Below are 20,919 nucleotides of genomic sequence, written 5' to 3'. Positions count from 1 at the left end.
GTCATTTGTGGAGAGAAATGGTAATGCTACCACTGCTGAAAAATGTCCATGAAATCACTTTCCTCAGCGCATCCTTGAGCTCCTTGTTCCTCATGCTGTAGATGAGGGGGTTCACTGCTGGAGGCACCACCCCGTACAGAACAGCCACCACCAGATCCAGAGCTGGAGAGGAGAGGGAGGGGGGCTTCAGGCAGGCAAACATTGCAGTGCTGACAAACAGAGAGACCACGGCCAGGTGCGGGAGGCACATGGAAAAGGCTTTGTGCCGGCCCTGCTCAGAGGGGATCCTCAGCACAGCAGTGAAGATCTGCACATAGGACAGCACAATGAAAATGAAACACCCAAAGACTAAACAAAGACTAACCACAAGAACCCCAAGTTCCCTGAGGTAGGAGTCTGAGCAGGAGAGCTTGAGGATCTGGGGAATTTCACAGAAGAACTGGTCCACGGTGTTGCCTTGGCAGAGTGGTATGGAAAATGTGTTAGCAGTGTGCAGGAGAGCATGGAGAAAACCAGTACCCCAGGCAGCTGCTGCCATTTTGACACAGGCTCTGCTGCCCATGAGTGTGCTGTAATGCAGGGGTCTGCAGATGGCAACGTAGCGGTCGTAGGCCATGACTGTGAGGAGAGAATACTCTGCTGAAAACAAGAACGCAACCAGGAAGAGCTGGGCAGCACATCCCAAGTAGGAAATGGCCCTGGTGTCCCACAGGGAATTGGCCATGGATTTGGGGACAGTGGTGGAGATGGAGCCAAGGTCCAGGAGGGAGAGGTTGAGGAGGAAGAAGTACATGGGGGTGTGGAGGCGGTGGTCACAGGCGACAGCTGTGATGATGAGGCCGTTGCCCAGGAGGGCAGCCAGGTAGATGCCCAGGAAGAGCGAGAAGTGCAAGAGCTGCAGCTCCCGTGTGTCTGAAAAAGCCAGGAGGAGGAACTCATTGAGGGAGCTGCCATTGGACATATGGTCGCTTGGGGCACAGGAGGCCTGTCCAAAGAAGAAAAGACATTGACAAGTTAGATCAGGCTTTTGTGAGCCAAACCCATTCTGTTTCTCATAGAAACCCCCACATTTCTTTCGTCCTTTACCTTTTCAGCTCCCTTTCTGGGGCTCTGGTTTGCACTGGCTGAGTGTGTCATGTGCAGCAGGGGCCTCTGCCCGTAGCTCCAGAGGAGTCGGTTCTGCTTGCCATAGCTGTAAATGGACATGTCAAACAGCCCCAGGTATTAGGGGGGATACCCAGGAATGGGCACCGTGAGCTGGGTGGAGGGGGCTTGGTCCTGTGACCCAGGGGGAATATTCTCTATTTACCACAACGAGAGCTGACTGCAGCACTCATGGCAGCTGTGTCTGAAAGAGAAGGCCCTTGTGAGGGATTCATCCCCCCAAGTCTTGCCCTCTTGAACAGAGGTGTCTGTATCTGGATCAGTCACACCAGCTCCCACCCTAGCAAGGGAGAGGAACAGTCAAGGGAAGGCAGGGGCTGACCTGACTTCTTCTGGATGTCCCCCTTCCAGTGAGATAAACCATCTCCTCATGCCAATTAACCATCTGTGCTCTTTCTCCAGGCACTGTAGTGGGAATGGCAAGGGGCTGGCTCTGATGCACTCAGCCTGCAGCCAATTATGTCCACCCCTTATATGGAAGGGCTGTTCAATGTTTTGACACCTATTACCTCCAGAAAATAACCTGCAGCAGAGGAGTTTGATTATATATTCATTTAGATTTTAGATGCCTCCATCACACTGTGGGAGCATTCTTGGATGGGCTGGAAATCTCAGGCATTTCAGTTGCTCTCAGCATGAGCACTTGTGCACCCGAGGAGAAAAAAAGGGCTCACTGTGACTTTGTACAGTCCTGGGATCTGGTCTGTCAGTGAGTCTTGCCCCTCACTGCCCTGCACTTGCACCTCACTCAGATAAAGGACAAGCACACTCACACGTTCCTCTAAGAAAGAAACTGGACTGAGCTGGGAGCAGAGGACTTCAGTTAGAAAGGGAAGATTTCCAAATTCTCTCTCAGCCCAGAGATGGAGGGAGTGATGAGGGTGACAAGGTTTCTGACTCACAGGAGCAGACCAAGGACTCTCAGATACCACAGAAATGCGAGAGGGAAGCTGTGCTCTTCTGCAGGGCAGCTTGACAGGACACCCCAGAGAAACAGGCAAGGGTCCTAAAGATGGGCTCTCCTTAAGAGGGAGACAGCTCAGTAAGAGTCATTTCTCTCTCTCTTAAGAGAGAGACAGAGCAAAAAGTCTGTGAGAAACCTCAGCAAGTCCCTTCATCCCCACCTCAGCCTGCAGACAGCACCAGCATCACCTGTATGGCCTCATCAGGGCTTCTCTGACCTGCTCCTCAGGACCTGCAAGCACAGAGATGGCCCTGGCCAGGGCCCTGACCCAGGAGGGTTCTGTACATCACAGAATACAGAGGTGGGGGGGTCTGTGAACACCGACTGGGAAAAAAACTTTGGGACAGCGAAAAAGCTTTTGGCAGAAACAGCTCCAGGCAGCAGGGATGGGCAGGGAATGGTAGAGAACTGCTAACAGAAACATCACGGGAGGAGAGAGATGAGCAAGTCATGGTCAGTCATGCAATGCCAAAGCCTCCCCCAGAGTTCTCTGGTGTGTCCTGCAGAAACCTCCCAGCAGCAGGGCACTGTCCAGGGGCATCCCTCTATGTGCAGGTGAGTTAAAGAGTCTCAGCCGCATGTCCAAACCTGACAGCTCCATTTCCATTTTCCCCTTGCCAGGTGGAAGGAAACTCAAAGCACCATCTCAGGGAATTGCCTTTTCTTTCAGTAAACACCTGCCTTCACCTTCCTTTTGCAAAGTCCCCTCAGAAATGTCCTGTGCATGAGCTGGAGCTGTGAGCAGCCCTGACCTATGCAGCGCCCTCTCAACGGGAGAATGAACCTGCCCTTCGATCCTCCCACCCAGAGCTTCTCCCTGCAGTGTTTTGAGGAGCTCCCCAGGCAGGCTGAGTGCTGACCCTCGCAGGCGGCAGAGTCACTGCTCCAGGCACGCAGCACCCTGGGGTGCAAGGACACTGCTCTGAATTACAGCCCTGGGCAGACCTAGGTGCACACCCCAGCTTCACACCCCTGCACTATCCCCTCAAGAAGGTAGCTGTGATGCACTGTCAATCTGACAGCTGGGAATCTCTGCTCTAAAGCACCACCTGCTTCAAACAGGAGAAGCTGGCAGAGCCACCCTGACAGACCCTTTCAGCTGTGGAAGGTGCCAGCTTCAGAAGAAACTGCCAGGAACCACAGCAGCATTGCCTGCAGCCGGAGACTTACTGTGTCAAGGGTGGTGAAGATTTCTGCTCATAGTGAGCTCTCAGCCATCCTCCTATTCCTGACTGTCTTTATCATCTGGGCAGCTCATCTCACCCTGGCACCTGCAGGCAGTGCCCTGAGTCTTGCTGCTCCTTTAAGAGGAGCTGCTCCTGGACAGAGCTGTCTCTCTGCAGCGCCTGCCAGGTTGTCATGGGCTGCTGTAGTCCCAGGAGCCAGGCCCAGCTCAGGAGCAGAAGCTCAGCTGAAGATGTGACTTTCTCTGTCCCCTGCACACCCTCGAGATGTTCCTGGGGCTCCAGGGCTGATATCGCCAGAAAGGCAGCAGGGTCACCCTTGGAAAATGTCCACTGAAGTGGACTAAAATAATCACCGATGGTCCCTCCCTAAACAGTGGAGAGAGACCGAGTCCAGCATTGCAGTTGGTCTCATCAGAGGATGGATATCTAAGAGAGATGGAAATGTCCCACTCTAGAAAGCCCTGCTCCCATCAGGACACATAGACAGGGATGAGAGTCAGTTCATTGACTTGTGCTTCAGGGGCTGATTTAGAGGAGTTAATCAATGCATCTAATGCCCACTGAGAAGCCCTGGAGATGAAGTGGGATTCAGTTCCCTCCCATGCACTCCACAAACTCATAGGAGGTGCGATTCTCCTTGTCCAAGTTTTGGTGTGTACAAAACGGGTATCTGCAGGCAATCTCCTTGTCTAAGCTCCCACTGTGATCAATGCAGATGGAGAGCGGGAGTCAGTTGTTCACACACAAACATCTTCTGACATTTGCGGTGCCAGAGGCGGTCCAAGAAATGTGTAAGTGTCTGCTTGCTGTGACGCAGCAACTATGAGACCCACATCCTTCTAGAGCATCAGCTGGGGGCCAGGTGGAGATAATGTAATTCAACTACTGTAGTTCAGTGCAGACACTTGATCTAATGCAATGACAGTAGGCTTGCAGAGCCACATCAGATGCATGGGGTGTCTGGCACAACCACCACGTTTCTAGCTGATACAGCACAGGACCGACAGGAAAATCATGCCTGTTTGGAGTGATTGCTGGACAAACACCCCAGAGCATCTCAGGTTTCTTACCTGTTCCCAAACAATGGATCCCCACCACTGCCTTTAGGCAAAGTCCACGCCATCTACATCCGAGCATGCTGCAAAGATGGAAGGCACATCACATCAAGGTATTCACACATATGCCTACACTCTCAAACCCTGCTAGTTCTCCTCTTCCTAAAACTTTTCTGATTTCCAGTGATATGAACAGGGACCGTGCTAATGATGCAGCTGCAGCATGGCTAGATCGCAGGCTGTTCAGGCCCAGGGACCTCCTCAGGGGCAACTTGCCCTTCCTGGACATCCGGTCACCTCTGTCACAGGCCTCAAGATGCTGCAGAGTCAGCTCAGGAACCAAACACTTCCCCTGTCATGGCTGCATGGCCCAGCTCTCTTTCTCTCTGGCCTTGGCTACTGCAGGGTTTGCTCTCTTAGTGGGTGCCTCACATAATCATTACCTCGCCTTCTGCTATTTATGCCAGCAGGTCTCTGGGCTGAAGTTGGGCCCTTGCATACATGGTGTCCTTGGCGCTGGGGAACAGGTTTCACTGTGGCAAGTCTGCGCTCAGCCCTGGTGCCACAGCTGAGGTTCTGTAGCCCAAATATACACAAATGCGCATAGACTGGTCCACAAAAAAGAGGAAGTGGAAATGCACAAGCTGTCACAGAACTGCAAATCTTTAAGCAACCTGAGGAAGTCTGTGGATCACAGAACCTGCTTCTTATGGGGGGACTTTAATCTCTCTGACATTCATTGGGAGGGCAATGCAGCAGGGTGCAAACAGTCCAGGAGGATTCTGGAGGGTGTGGAGGACAACTCCGAGCACAGCTAAGCCAGACAGGTCAACAAGGGTGACACTTTCTTGGACCTGGAACCTGCAAACAAAGAACTATTGACCAAGGATGTGATGATAATCAGTGTCAGCCTTGCCTGCAGTGGCCATGAGGTAGTGGAGCTCCTGCTGCTGAGAAAAGTGAGGAAGAAGAGCAGCAGAGTCCAGACTCTGGATGTCAGAGGAGCAGACTTGGGCCTACTGGGGGGAGGAATGGTGGAGGAATACCATGGGAATCAGCTTCAAAGCGCAAAGGAGCTCAGGAAAAGCTGGCAGGTCTTTAAGGCAGCATCTTCCAAGCTCGAGAATGGCCCATACTGATACCCAGGAGAACAGGCAGGCATCTCAGGAGACAGGCTGGCTAAACACGGATCTCTCGACTGAGCTCTAGTACAAAAAGGCAGCACACAGGAATGGGCAGCAGGGAGAAGCTGCAAAGGGGGAATTCAGAAATATTGTCCAGGGAAGTAGGGAAGCCTCCACCAACAAGGTCTCCCAGGCCACTGTGCTTAGAGTTCAGGACTTCCAAGGAGAAAAACAACCACCAGTGCCTGAGAGCTGAGTCAGGAGTTATTTGCAAGAACACAGGTCTATGGGATTGGATGGGCTGCAGCTAAGGGTGCTGAGAGAGCTGACCTATCTAGCAAGGCCTCTCTTTATCATCTTGGAAAGCTATGGAGACTCGTGGAGGACCCAATGACTGGAAAAAAGGCAAATGTTGCATCCATCTTCAAAAAAGGCCGCAAGGACAACCTGGGGAACTACAGGCCATTCAGCCTCACTTTGGTCAGGAGAGTGTCATGGACCGAGTCTTCTCCAATCCCATTTCTGTGTAAACAAAGGAGAAGAAGGTGACTGGGAACAGTCAGCATAGACTTACTCATAGGAAATGATGCCTCACCAACCTCACGGCCTTCTGTGTTAAAAGCACTGTGTTTGTGGAGGAACGGACAACAGTGAACATCAGTAACCTTGACTTTAAGAAGGCTTTTGACACTTTCTCCCACACTATACTTGCATGCCAGTTAGTATGCAAGTTAGTCAGACAGCAGTGAGCCTGGGCAGCAAGGAAGGCCAACTGCCTGAAACAGGCTGAAAGCCTCCGACAGACCTGATGTCCTTGTCCCCTATGGTTGTTGTCTCTGCCACCGAGGCCTGTGAGTAGACACCAGGGCCTCACTGTCCCCTTCTCCCCCGGGGAGCCCAGCAGGTCTCATGTCATTGTGTTGCATGAATATTGCACACCCCCACCTGCACACTGCCCCCAGGAAGAGCCACGCAAAACACGTGGGGGAAAGGATCTCCCTTCCCAGGGTCTCAGTGTCCATGCTTGGCCATTTTGCTTGAAAAACACACCAAGGGTTAACATGGTATCAGAGCCACCTGCACATTTCCTTTGCCTGCCTGTAATCAGTGATTACAATGTTCTGCTCTAATCAGCCCCCAGTGAGTCTTTGCTGCTAATGGCCCTCAGAAGGACCTATTAACACTCTACTAAAGTTTGGGATTTGTTTCTGACTTTGACCTGAACACTTTGCTCCATCTCCTCGTAATAGCTGAGGTTCATGGACCCAGCACCAAATACACCATGGGGCTCACTACAATGCAAAAAGCCAGCATGAACCACGTCTCTCCCTGTAATTTTCTTCAAGTAATGTACGGCTAATTGGTTTCAGCAGTGTAGCGGAAATAAAGTGACTTCAGTTAGAACATAGTGTAAAGGTATTTCTGCTTTTTAAGGTTTTTAGGATTAGTATTCTTATTCAGCTTTCACAATAAGTGACAGCAACATTCTCCAAATGACATAGATCCAGAGTGTCTCCTAATGAAGTGTGGACATGCAGGAAAAGCAGTGTCCCAGAGGTCAGACACTGTATGGACAATCTTCCTCCCCATCTCCCCAACCCTGCCACTTCCCTCATCAGCCACCTGGGACTTGTACCACTCTTGTTAAAGTCACACCTTTCTCCACTGAAGTCTGCAGCTGAATGTTGCAGCTCATATGCCCCACTTCCCACCTGCTTGCCTTAGAGAACGAGCTGCAAATAGACACAGAAGAATTTTTCTTAATTGCAAGCAAAAAAAAAAAAAAAAAAAGGCATGATACAGTTTCCTAAAAATAATTACACTCCTCAACTGTATGCTAAGTCCAAGCCACCTCCAATGAAGTCCCCTTTCCACAAGGGATAGCCTGACTAGAAATCTTTTGAATAGATAGGAAATCCTAGATAGAAACAGAATATAGGACTTGCCCAGAGGAACAAAGTACTGAAAGACAGAGCAAGCTTTAAACTCCCCACGGTGCAAATCAACAGTGTGGTATGGGAATGAACAAAGAGTAATGGAAGGACTTGCAATGTTAAAATGTCCAGAGACTGTGCTGTAAAGGGGATGTTAGAAATTGTTAATGTAATCAGGACATGTGGAAAAAGAGGAGAGAGTCATACAGCTCCTGGGGGTCCTGCACTATGCTGGGGGCTGTGCTGCTCTTGGGCATCTTGGGCCAGGTTGTGTTTCTGTACAAAAGTCTGGAAAACACTCTATGCAAGTCCCTGGAGAAGAGGGATTTTCCTGGACACTCAGAGCAACCCAGGCAGGACTCAGGCATGTCAAGGGAAACCCATCCCACCCACACCAAACCCACTGCTCTCAAGCGTTGGACCTTCCCGGGCCCTCGGACCAGGAGCAGGAGGGGGTGTGGGGGCATGGCCACATCCCAGACAAGCCTCCGTGAGGTCTTCAGCTCCACGACATATCATAGCTTCAAGTGAGCTCTCTAAAGCAACACTTCCCAGGCCTCTGGTGCATTGGTAAGACTTTGAGCAGACATCCAGGAGAAAGGGCAGAGAAAGGGCAGAGACCTCAGGGTGCAGAGCTGGGCTCACAGTGTCACAGAGGAGGTGCCACAGGCTGGATAAGCAACCCAAAGAAGTAAACGAGTCCTTCCTTTTGCAGTGACTTGGAAAGCCCCATCTCTGACAGTATTCAAGGGGGATGGAGTCTCCCTTCTTCAAGAGTCACCCTGGGACTGTGCAGAGACTAGGAGGAGCAGGAAGGTTGGTTGTAGGGACGTTCTCAAGCTTCAGCAGCTGCAGAGGTGGGAGCTGGTCACCTCACAAACTTCTGAATGAGCCCAATTGCAGGTTCTGAGGCATTGCACCGCCTTACAGGCTCTGCACCGGAGCCTGGACAGCAGCACTGTGGTGTGTGGGCATGTCCTGAGATGATCAGGGTCAAAAATGTGGGAGATCCAGGGAGCCAGGGCTGTACAGATCCCCAGGAGATCTGAGTGTGTCAGCTGGGTATGTCCAGGGTGCCAGAGGCTTTAGAGACCCCCAGGCAAGAAGCACCGCTTTGAGGGGACACTGAAAAGCCCAAGGCCCAAAAGAGGCCCAGGCAGGAGAAATGGCTTTCCCTAGGCTCAGGTTAGGTTCAGCCAGAAGGAAAGCTGGGCAAAATGCGTGGGAAATGGGAAAACTTCCTCAGATTTGCTCCCTAACCTGGCCCTCCAGATGATGGGTGTTAAGGGCACACTGGCTCTTCTCTGGCCTATCATCTTCACCTTAAGCACCACAGATGGAGAAACCTTGTCGAGGACTTTTAAAACAAAAAGCCTGCTTTGGTGCCTAAAGGAGGAAGGCTCTGTCCTCTCCCATATTGTCCTACACCCTACTTCTACAAAAAGAGCAACCAACAGCAAACTAGTTTTGAAGCTCACCAAAGCATGTCACCCTGTGGCCACACTTTGTGCTGTTTCATCCCACATGACTTTGATCCTGGCTTTGAAAAATGCCAAACCTTAAACCAGCCCTGAGGCCCCGGCTTCCCACACAGGTCTGCCCACGGCAGAGACCTGTCAGTGCAGGGGTGCGGAAGTGACTTCTCCAGTGCCCCATTTTAGATGTTGCTCAGCCTTTAGCACCATCTGGAGACAATCCTGAGGGATTTATCAGCAAGTTCTGGAAAATAACTGGGGTGAAGGGAGGTGACTGCTTTCCAGGACGTGAGGGGAAATCTCTCTGCTCTCTCCCTGGCTGTGCCATCTCCATGGCAGTGACCTCCTGAGTCCCCTGATGACATGAGCTGAGGTCACAGTGGGATGTGCTGCATCACAGGGAGGTCTCCCCGGTGCTGCCACAGCAGTGTCCTCATTGGCCTGCAAGACCTGGGCAATGCTGGGCACTGCTCATGTGCTCCCCACTGCTGTCCTTCGGAGCCGCTCCATGACAACCAGGAGGCACAGGAGGCAGCGGGGCCATGTTGGAGCTGCTCACTGACAGGCAGAGGAGCAGGGACATGTTGGAGAGGAGTTTTGCATGGCAAGATAGGAAGAGCATCCTTCCTCCACATCTGGAGAGAGACACTGACGAGAAGGGGAGAAGCGAGATGGAGGGCTGCTGGACCGACACCATCAGCCCAGACCGCAGTTCCTTGTTCCCTGTTCTCCTGGGGCTCTCCACCAAGGGTAAGGGCTTCGGGAGCTCCTTCCCCAGGAGTCACACAGAGACTGTTAACTGCAAAAAAATGGCTGTGGGTCTTGGGTTAGAGGGGTGGCTGGACAGGGCTGGGGGCTGTCACAAGGGCCCTACCTGAGGGTCCCATCTGGCTCAGGGGACAATGTGGCAGCCAGGACTCCTGGGTCCTAGGGCTGCAGCTGCCCTGAGTCCCATGGTTCCAGGGAGTGGGTCCCCCTTTGGGATCTGACTCTGGCAGGAAAGGGGTCCTGTGTCCTGGAGCTGCAGTGTGCTGCAGCTCCTGTGGGGCTCTCAAGAGCCTGCTGGAAATGTCCATATGGGAAAAGAAACCTTCACCTTGTAATAACCTCAAGGCATCTACTCATTTAGAATAACCTCTGTTCCTTCCCCCTGGATCCTTTTATGCTGCCAACTTGGCAGAGCATGTTTTGGGCTCAGAGATCTTGTCCTCCAGTGGCCACAGACCCTGTCCTCCTGCAAATGGGGGTCAGACCTCTGCACCCAAAAACAGCCTGTTTGGGGGAGCAGCTTGAGAAGAGGTGGGGGTGCCATGGCCACCCCACAAGTCCCTGCTGACCCCAAGCCTGTTTCTCTGAGCCGTGGGGGGCAGTGCTGGGGGGAGCCCAGCAGGGACATCTCCCTCCCAGCCCCACACCTCCGCTGCCCAGCACCGGCAGGCCCAGATCTGCTCTGGCCCTGGCTGCCCCGTGGCCCCGGGGCTCCTCAGCCCTGTGGAGCGACGCGTCAGGGCCCAGCCCAGCCCTGCAGAGAGCAGCCCCTGCCTGGCCGCAGCCCAGACCTGCCGGGCACAGCGTGAGCGCTGCCGAGCCCCGGGGCTGCTGCAGGCAGGGGGCCGGGGCCCCAGGGGACAGAGGGCCCTGCCCTGCCCTGCCTGGGGGGCAGCAGAATGCTCCCCGCAGGCTCCAGCACCCCGGCCATGCCCAGGGCCCCCGCGCTGGTGCCAGGACTGACACCAGCACCAGCACTGGCCCTGGGGCTGCTCCCCCACACCCAGCACAGCCCCCGGTCACAGGTCAGCCAGGAGCCCTGCGGGATCCCTGCGGCAATGCCCAGCCCCTGCAGGGCAGCAAACGGGCCCAGAGGCCCTGCACTGCCTGGGCGCATGGCGCCGGGCTGCCCACAGGCCCCATCACGCCACGCCACACTCCGCGCTGCCGCCCACAACATGGTGCCTGGGGCCGCGAGGGGCTGCTAACGGATCACGGGGGAGGGGGCACTGCAGTATTGCCATGGCAATGCACCCAGGGCAGCCCTCCTGTTGGCTGGCAATAGGAGGAGGGTGGGGCTGGGTTTGAGTGATGGCTCTGTCTGCAAATCAGAGCCCAGCATGTGGGATCCTCACAGGCAGGTGGGGGAGGAAGTGGTGGGGCCTGATTTGGAGGAGAGAAGGGAGAGAAGAGGGAGAGGGAGCGAGGGGAAGGGAGAGAGAAGGGAAAAGGCGAGAAAGAGAAATGAGAGAGGAGCAGGAGCCAAGCAGGGCACAGGGAGCAGGAGAGAGAGGGTGTGAGCGGGGTTGGCGGGGTTGCGGGCGCGTCCCGATGGTGGCGGGTGCCCTCCCGCCGGGGCGGGGGCAGAGGTGCTGCCCCGGGGCTGCTTTCCTCCCGGAGCTGCAGCAGGGGCTGGTGGGGCCGGGAGCACGGGACAAAGCGCCCTGGCCCCGGGGCAGCTGCCCTGTGAGCCAGACGTGCCGGCTGCCCCCGAGCAGCTGGGCTGGGGCAGCTGGGGGGTTTGGGGGCAGGAAGCTTTGCCCCTGCCCTGGGCCGCAGACCCATTTTTTTCCAAGCCTTTCCTTGAGCTGCTGCTGCCAATGCAGCCCCCCAGGTGCTGCTCAGAGCTGCGTTTGGGAGCTGCTGGGCAAAGTCTCAGCAGGCTGCTGGTGTCCTCATGAGGGGCCCTTCCCAGGGGTCTCTTTTGTTCTGAAAATGGCATTTCTGAGTGGCTCTGAGAGAGGCTTTCAGAGAAGTTGAGGCACAAGCGAGAGGCAAGAGCTGCCTGATCAGCCCTGTGAGAGCCCTTCTCCTCTGCTTCCTGGAGGTGGGAAGTGAGCAGGCCCCGGGCTGTGAGTGGCTGTTCAGAGGCAGTGCCTGTTGCAAGGCCTTGGAGGACTAGAAGGGAATTGAGGGGATGGAGAGTTGGGCTTTCTGTGTTTTGAGGCCCTGGGGGTGCCCTGTCTGCTGCCCTGTGTGGTGCTGTGCCCTGTGTGTCACTGATGCAGAGGCGCGTGTTGGCTGCCAACCCTCTGTGAGGTGCAGGGGTAGCGGCGTGTCCCAGTGCGGGGTGCCCTGTGGTGGAGCTGGGTGATGGCCCCAGTGTTTTGCTGCTGAGCATGGAAGGAGGTGGCTGGAGAGAGCAGTGCTCTGCTCCCAGGGCGCAGTCTGCCATCACGGAGTCCTTCTGGGAGACCTGGGTGAGGACTGTTGGTGACCGTGTTCCCTCCTTGGAGCATCCTGGTGTGAGCCAGAGTTGCTCTTGGTTTGCTGGCTTCTGTCAGCTGAGGTTCAGGCTTGCAGTTTCTGAAGGTCTTGATGCTTCTGTGACTCTTTGGGATTTTACTGACTCTGCTAGAGAAAGTTCTCTTCTCATTCCTTAAAGGCTTTCTGTTGAATCTGGACCCTCATTGCATCTTCCCATCTCAGGCCTTCATCCATGCCGACCCATCCAAAAGATGGGTAGTTAATCAAAGCAGTCAGCACCATTTCTCCACTTTGTGCCTCCCCAGAGCCTTGCAGACAGGGCAGATGCCACCTCACCAGAAGTCAGGCCTCTCAGGGTGACAGGTGGCTCTGAGTGGTGGAGGTGGCATCTCCAAAGCCTCTGGTCCCTTTGGCAAGAGTCTCAGAATAGCAGACTTCTTGAGCCTGCAATGGGGGAGACATCTGGAGGTAGAGATACAATGCCCTGCTCAAGGCAGGTCCCAGGAGAGGAGGTATCTTGGGGCCTTTTCCAGTGCAGTTTTGATTATCTCTGAGGCTGGAGATGCAAGAACCTCTCTGGATCTCTGTGCCACAGTTTGGCCACCCTCATGGAGAAAAAGCTTTGTTCTTAACATCTAAGAAGAATTTCCTGTTGTCCAGTTTGTCACTGTTGCCTCTCATGCTATTAGTGTGCACCTCCAAGAAAGTCTGGCTGTCTTCTCTGTGCTCTCCATAAGGTAGCTGTGCACAGCATGAAGATGCCCATTGGCCTTCTCTTGTCTAGGCTGAACAAACCCAGCTCTCCCAGCCTCTCCTTGTATGCCTCATGCTCATGCTCATGCTCCAGGCTGGACCATCTTGGTGTCCCTGTGCTGGATTCCCTCCTGTGTGTTAGTGCCTTTGCAGAACTGCAGAGCCCAAATGGGAGCTGCTATACAGACATGGTCTCCCCTCTGCTGAAAAGAGGGATAGAACATCTCGGTGGCCCAGCTGGCTGTGCTCTCACAAATACAGCTCAGCATAGAGGGGAGACATTTGCCCCTGATTGTTGCAACTCTGCAAGGCCAGCAGAACTGATGGTAACACACTGATTTTTTTCTTTCTTTCTAGGTTGCTTCACTCATGTAGGTTCCCTGTGCAGGCCTAGAGCCCCTGAGGATGGAGGCTGGATGCCCATGTGTGTCCCTGTACCTGTCAATATCTTTGCCAATGTTGTGAGCCTTGTGTGAAAGCAGCTGCAAGTGAATGAGGTGAGGCTACGTATGGATGCGAAGGCTTCCATAGATGTGCCTGGCTTCCATGGGTGACTTGGGGTGGGGGTTCACCTCCTGGTACCTCTGCCGTGCTGCTAATTCCACGTCCCACAAATGCTGTTGCTGCCGGCCCACTCAGCAAATGCTATTGTGCCCCCTCCTTTTCCTAGAAGGTTGTGGTGCCATGTAGGATGAGTCTAAGACCCTTATAATACGTGCCAGCATCTCTTGAGTGCCTTTGTGTGAGTGCCCCAAAGCCTGCTTAGCTTGAACCGAGGAAGTCTCAGAGCTCTTGGGCTGCTGGCTCTGCGAGGGGTGAAGTTCTGCCCAGGGCCAGGTTGTCTGTGGCACCCAGCCCTCAGTGCTCTGTGAACCCAGCTGTGGAGCCTGGATTGCTGCTGCAGAGCCTGTGCAGCCAGGACAGCTGGCATTTCAGCAGAGCTCCAGTGTGGGGCTGTCTCCTTGCTTGGGCCTCATGTCAAAGCCTCTGCAGCCTTTTCCCTTCACAGGGGCTCCTTGTCCAAGGAACTAAAGGAAAGGAACCGAGGTTACTTTTGGGTTCAGAAAGCCTTCAGGACTTTCCAATGTTTCTACAGTGTATCTGTAACTTTTGTATTACTAAACAAAATCCCCATGCCCCCATCCCTAGCTGGAGGTTCCTGAGGGGATGGGGGTGGAAAGCAGCAGCGTGGCCTGCCCAAAGAAAGCAGGCTCCTTCCCTCTGAAAAGAGCAGCATCACCCAAGGAGCCAGCTCTGTCCCTGGTCTTGTGCTGATCATTTGCACCTGCCTTGTGAGCCCAGAGTGCCTTGGCCACCTCCTGGTGTCACCACAAGAGCTTCCCTGTGTGTGTGGGTTGAGGAGCCAAGGGAAGGCAGTGAGCAGAGCAGTGCCTGGGGAGTGTGCAAGTGGTGAGTGTCCTGCGTCCATCTCTTCTTGCTGGCACTTGGTTGTATCTAGCAGAAGGGCCAGCTCTGTGGGGCAGAGACAGTGTGTTTGCAGACTAGCTGCCACAGCCGAGGTCTGGCATTTGGTCGATGCCTGGTGCAGTGCTGAGTTGATGTGACAGTGTCAGAAACCCTTTCCAGTGCAGCTGCTCCCTGGCCTGGTCTCTTTACTGAGGCCCTACAAATGGAAGTGGTGTCCTGCTGTCATTGTGTAGGTGCTGCAGAACAAGTTGCTCACAGCTAGGACTCGATGGTAAAGGAAATGCAAGCGCAATTGTTCCTTTTTGTGATTTGTGCCCAGGGTGACAGAGTGGAGATGTCGCATGACCTGGAGAGAGCCTTGCCAGGAGATGACAACCGTTTGCAGAGGAGTGTTATGAAAGGAGTGATGACAGAGACATGAAGATACATAAGGGCGACCCAGGTGAGCTTCTCCTCTGTGAAGGGCATCAGAGAAGCCTGCCTCAGGCCATGTGTTTTTGTGAAATACAGGCTGGCCAAGAGATGTTTCTCATGCCTGAAGAACCATTGGAGGTTCCCAGCTCCCCCTGTGACAGATCCTTTGGCAGAGCACCTTGCTGTAGAGAAAAGGCTGTGCCCAGCAGGCTCTTGGCTGGTGCAGGTTCTTGGGATGTCCCCTCTGTGTATTCTCCTGATCAGCAGGAAACCTTTTAATAGCTTCAGTGTGGCCTTGGAGGTCCCTTCTGCCTGAGTACCTGATAGGTCAGCAGCAAGCCCATGGGGAGGGTGTGTGCTTGTGAGGTCACTTTATCCTCAGGAGCTGCTGGGCAAGCTGCAGGCAGCTGGCTTGGGTGCTGCCTGTGAGGTGACTTGTGCCTCAGCACCTCCTAGGTCAGTGGAGGCACCTAAGTGCTGCTGGTGCAGGTTGTGAGGTGCTTCTGCCTCAGTCCTTGATAGGCCAGCAGCAGGCACATGGTTGCCATTTGCATTTGTGAGGTCACTGGTGCCTCAGTACCTGATAGGGCAGCTGCAGGCACATGGCTGCCATTTGTGTTTGTGAGGTCATTGGTGACTCAGTACCTGATAGGGCAGCTGCAGGCACATGGCTTCAGGGCTTAATGTGAGGCCCCTTTTCAATCCCTACCTGGCAGGGCAGCGTCAGTACATTACTGCTGGTTGTCTTGGTGAGGATGTTGAGAACCTGAGAGACAGCAGCATGCACAAGGTGACGATGGTGAGGTCAATTGTGTCTCAAGACGTGCTAGGCCAGGAGCAGGCACATTGCTGCTGCTTGTTCTTGTGGGGTCCTTTCTGCCTCAGCACCTCACAGGCGAGCATCAGGCCCATGGCTTGGATGCAGATGGTGAGGTGCCTTGGCCTCAGTACCTCATGGGCCAGCACAGGCATCTTGGTGCAGTTTGTACTTGTGAGGCCACTTCTGCCTCAGTCCCTGATGGGCCAGGAGCGGTCACATGTCTTTGATGTAGATTGTGAGGTCACTTGTGCCTGCAGCCCTGATAGGCCAGTGGCAGGCCCATGGCTGTTGTTTGTGCTTGTGAGGTCACTTCTGCCTCAGGCCCTCATAGGCCAGGCACGCTGAGCTTGAGAGAAATTGTGTGTCAAGTATAGGAGTTTATTAGAGATAAATGTTTCTACGCGTGTAACAAATATTGGGCAACACCAAACAATCTACAAACTGTAAGTATTAGAAAACCTAAAAGTATATCCAAGCCCTATTGTTAAGCCACGGATGCACGGTATAGTGACGATTCTCGGTTTTTCCTTGTCCTTATGTGGGTCACTGCTCCGGTAACAGTTTCCCAGATTGTTCTCACCACAGTCGGGCTGTGCTGGGATGATTCATGTTCTCCCTGGCAGTTGGCCTCAGGGTCATCCCCACTGATGGGTGGGTTGTCGGGTCCACAGGCCAGCTGATGGTGAGTCTGAGTCCACACAGAGGTATGTGGCTTACTCTCTTTTATCCTTCCCGAGCTTAGTTCATTATCCAATCAAACAATGCCAGACCACGGTTACACAAGAGAACACATGGCCTCAGCCAATAACATTATGCATACCAACAGTATGGATGTTCAACAGATAACAGTACACATATCAATGGACAACAATACAGACGTCCAACAGATAACCCAGTGCAAAATTCCACAGTACCTCGATGCCTGTGGTGTGAGTCTGTGGTGTCGCTTCCCCTTTGCTGACTAGGTTTGTTCAGCAATCATGGGGTCGTTGGAGGGTGTGCCACTAGGCTAGAGCAACCCCACAGTGTGGTGACTCTGGCTGTGGTGCACCTGGGGTTCCTTAACTCTTGTGGAGCACCCCAGAGCAACCCCCCCCCCCGCCCATGGGCTGCACCATCCTGAGTTCCACACTTGCCTGTGAAGCACCTATCACATCCACAATGTCGCCCATGTGGGTCTGCCCTCTAATCCTGACCCATCAGCTCTCACCTGCTTATCATCCATCCTGAGGCAGAGCTCCACGCATTCCCGCTGCCCTCTCACATGAAGGGCAGCTTCCCCTCCTGGCCCAGACCTATGGCCCTTTCAGTACCAGACCCCCAGACCCCACCATTTCTCCAGTAGCTGGTTTGGACCACTTGGTCCCTCCAGTAGCAAACTCACAGACCCTCTGGGCTCTCCAGTATCCAGCCCAGACTTACGGCCTCTCCGGTAACTGGCTCCCAAGCTTCTTACCCTACTCGTTGCCTAGTCTGGCTTGATGCTTGCTAGTGGTTACGCGCACTGACATACACACCCACACAGCATGCACACACTCCAGTCTCTCCAGCTGCTGGCATCCCAGGCACATGGGCCCCTATGACTTGTGGTCCCCACCACAGTGGCTGGCACTGAGACCTCCTCACGCACACATGCACACAGAACAGAGAGGCCCCACACCCCAGAAAATGGAGTTTAATAAGAAGAGGCTGGGGGGATCAAGCGCAGGGCATGGCCACAGAAGCGTACTGACCAGCAACATTATTACATGTGTTCAGTTCCTTTGATTCCCTTTTCCCTCTATTTTCTCATGCTTGTAGCCCTTCAAAACACCTTAATCCCTCCCTTCCCACCTTTGGCCCTTCCCTAAACTTCCCATAGTAAGTTTTGCACAATCTCAAAGTGCTCTTCCCGGCATCCAGTCATGAGACTCATATGCCCGTAGGCAGTAACCGCCACCCTCAGTCTGCAAGGGTCATCCTGAGAGGCTCTCCTGTTGGCTTGTGTGGGTGAGTCTCACATCTGGATATGCTGGACTTGGCTCTGAATGAATATTTCTCCCTTGGATTTTTTTAATCTTTTCTCTGAAAACAGGATGATTCATGTCTTAGAAATAACAATTCTTTGTCTTTCTTTCTTATGGAAGTGTGGGGGTTTAGGTGAAATTAAAATGCTTATGTGCGGTCTGTGTGAAACCGAGCAGGCCGAGGGCATCCCACTTGACCATGACCAAGTCCTGAGGACATTGACTCCACAGAGCATTTCCTTGCACAGATCATACCCGATACGGGCCATAGCATCTGTACATCTATCTTCATGACCCCCTGAGTCCCTTCCATTATAGGCCTGTGTTTCCCCCCAAAAGATGTGTCACACATTTGAGATCCAAGATCTAAAAGGAATTAAAGTGATGGAAGTGCAAGCCAGGCAGACAACAGTACTATTTCAAAGTTTAAACCACAACAAACATATCAAGCAACAATTGCACACTTAGATTAAAGACATCCTGGAGGATTTTACTGTACATCATCTGAAGGATATCTAAGGACTCTTTAGATGCATCCAGACATCTGGAGGGTGTTGCAGGTACTCTCCAGTTTGCTGCAATCACAGTACAGTGATCCTGCAGAGGAGGAAATTAGCATCACATCACACCAGACATTGAACATCTCAGATCGTGGTCTAGGCTCACTTTGCCACCAGCAGGGAGACACTGGGAGAATCTGGAAGATGATCAATTCGGATGCAAACAGACCTTGGGAGGTCTACAGTCCACCTTCCTGCTTGAAGCAGGGTGCACACTGAACTCAGGTCAGATTGTTTGAGGCTTTGTTCAACAGGATCAGGAAAATCTCCAAGGTCAGCGACTGTCTGTCTGGGTCCTCTCTGGGCCCCTGTTCCAGTGCTGGACTCTCCCCATGGTGATTTTTTTTTCATTATGTCAAAGTAGTCAAATGTTACACAGCTCCATGCAAGACCTCAGAGCAGGGGAGGATGACTTTCATGTCTTTTAACTTTTCTGAGTTGCTCCCACCCAAGGTCACTCTGGACAGTCAATGGGGTTTAGGAAGTGATTGTTCAAACCTTAGGTAGACACCTCCTTCCTGTTGGATATGTCACCCTCTAGACATCATTGACTTCTTTGACTTACCTACTTTTAACAATAGGGCACCTTGGGCAGACACGGCTTGAATTAGCTATTTGCATACAAGCATCCTGGGGCACTGAAGATGCTCTAGGGTATGAAGATACCTAGCTGGGGTTCTCAGAGATGGCAGGAATGACTCAAGAGACCTGTGCTCATCTTGAGGAGGATCAAAGGCAGGCAGGACACCCATTTTTTCTGAAGTTAAAATGAGATGCCTATGTTCAGACAAGCAAATAGCTTGTTGGAACTTTTGGTACTATTTGGGAATATTTTACATAGTTTACAGTTTCACTTTCTCCATAGGAATCTCTGGAGAGCAGTTCTCACTTCCTTGTTCCTCAAGCTACAGATGACAGCATTAAACATGGGGGGAACAACTGTGTAAATCACTGTCTGAAGAGTGCCTTGGTCAGCATTTTAAATATGCCACTGTGGTCGAGCCATAGAAGAGAGTCACTGCCCCAAGGTGTAAGCAGTAGGGGGGAAAAGCTCTTTGCCCAGAACAGAAAGCATTTTCAGAACTGTCCTGATAATTTTGGTGTGAGAAATAAGTAAAAGGGAAGGATGCTGAACATGAGGTTGGTGACATACAGCATCACTTGCTTCCATAAAGTGGCCCAAAGACTAGTTCCAAAAGGGGGGGGGGGGGCGGCGGGGGGATCACAGAAGTAGTGATGAATGACATTTGGATACACAGAAGGGCAAAGTGGACAGCTGATAGGTCTGCCCTAGGCGTAGGACACCATCCATGACTGAACAGCAGGCTGTACCCAGTTATGACGAGGGTATGATGCAGGGTGTCACATATGGCCATGTAGTGATCACAGGCCACAGAAGCCAGGAGAAGGCTTTTGGTGCTGCCCAGAAAAACTAAGAAATACAGCCGGGCAGCACAGCTGAGGATGGAGATCCTGCTGTCTTCTGTCAGGAAACCCACCATCATTTTTGGCAGAGTGACTGATGTGTAGCAGATCTCCAGGAAGATCAAGTTCATCAGAAAGAAATGTGGGGCTGTGGAGGCTTGAGTCCACCACTGTGATGAGCACGATGAGGCTGTTCCCTATGTGAGGACCATGAGAGAGATGATGATCAGGAAGACTCTGGAATGCAAGCCCTGCAAGTTGGAGTGGTCAGAAAATCCCAGAAGAATGAACCCACGTCCAAGGGTGTGATTCTCCAAGACTTTTCTTTGGGGAATTTTCCCCACAGAACAATCCAAGCAACATACTCACTGAAGAATGGTGATGGACCATCCACCACCACTACACACCACCCTACATTCAAGTGTAGTGAAAGATCAGTACAAACATAAACATACATGTGACTGCAGTATTGGGCAAGCTTGAGCAAGATTTATGTATACATATGGAAGTCTGACACAGGTTGCTTGTTAAGGAAAGATTTGTAAGGAGAGGAGAGGACAAAACCCTTGCGGCTGAAAGCCTCTTCTTTGTTGCACAGTAGCAGAGAAATTTATTTTTCTTTCTTTGAGGAGATTTATTTAAAGACAATGCCTTGCAATAAGTGAGAAAAAAGAAGAAAAAGGAGAAAGAGAAGCCAGCCTGAGAAAAATCTAGCTTACATCCCCTCTCTAGATCTCATTGTATCTGCATGTAATTTTAGAACATTAAAGAGGAGTAGAATAAAAAGGGAAGGGAAGGGAAGGGAAGGCGAGGCAAAAGACTTGATTGTTAGACCTTAGCGAGAGAGATTCATCCCAGATCTCAGCTTGAGGACTCATTCCCTGGAACTGTGTCTGCACATGGAGTTTGGGAGAACACCTTAGACCTAAATTATTTGTTTTTACATGGCTGAAGTCAGCCAAGGTGGACCCTATCAGAAATAAAAAAGTCTTTCATCTCCCTATGAATCCAAGGACCTTGATGGATCCATGGGACATTTTAACAAGGCAAAAAAAGTAGCTACTTATTCATAGATGATAGGTTTTCAGGGTGCTGAAAGGAGTTTCCATGCCAGCAATCAGAACACTAGAGCTTTGAAGTATCCAAAGAGGAAGGTGATGAAAGGTGGGACAGTGAAGATGAGAGGGTAATCTCCCCAAGATACTGATTCTTACTGAATTGTTGCTCTGTCATTTAGATTTCCAGCAGCTGACAAATCCAGCTGAGGGCTCCCTTGCTCTGACAGATATCTAGCAATGCTTCCCAGTTCCTTGAAAGCCCTCAGCAGGAGACAGAACAGTGCTTATGCTATCTGGGAAATGAGCCTTCCCTTTGCATTTCCCACTTAGAGCGTTGAGACTCCTCACTCTTCAAAC

This window comes from Dromaius novaehollandiae, chromosome 30 (assembly GCF_036370855.1).
Source record: "Dromaius novaehollandiae isolate bDroNov1 chromosome 30, bDroNov1.hap1, whole genome shotgun sequence".
Taxonomy (NCBI): domain Eukaryota; kingdom Metazoa; phylum Chordata; class Aves; order Casuariiformes; family Dromaiidae; genus Dromaius; species Dromaius novaehollandiae.
This window is presented reverse-complemented; position numbering follows the sequence as displayed.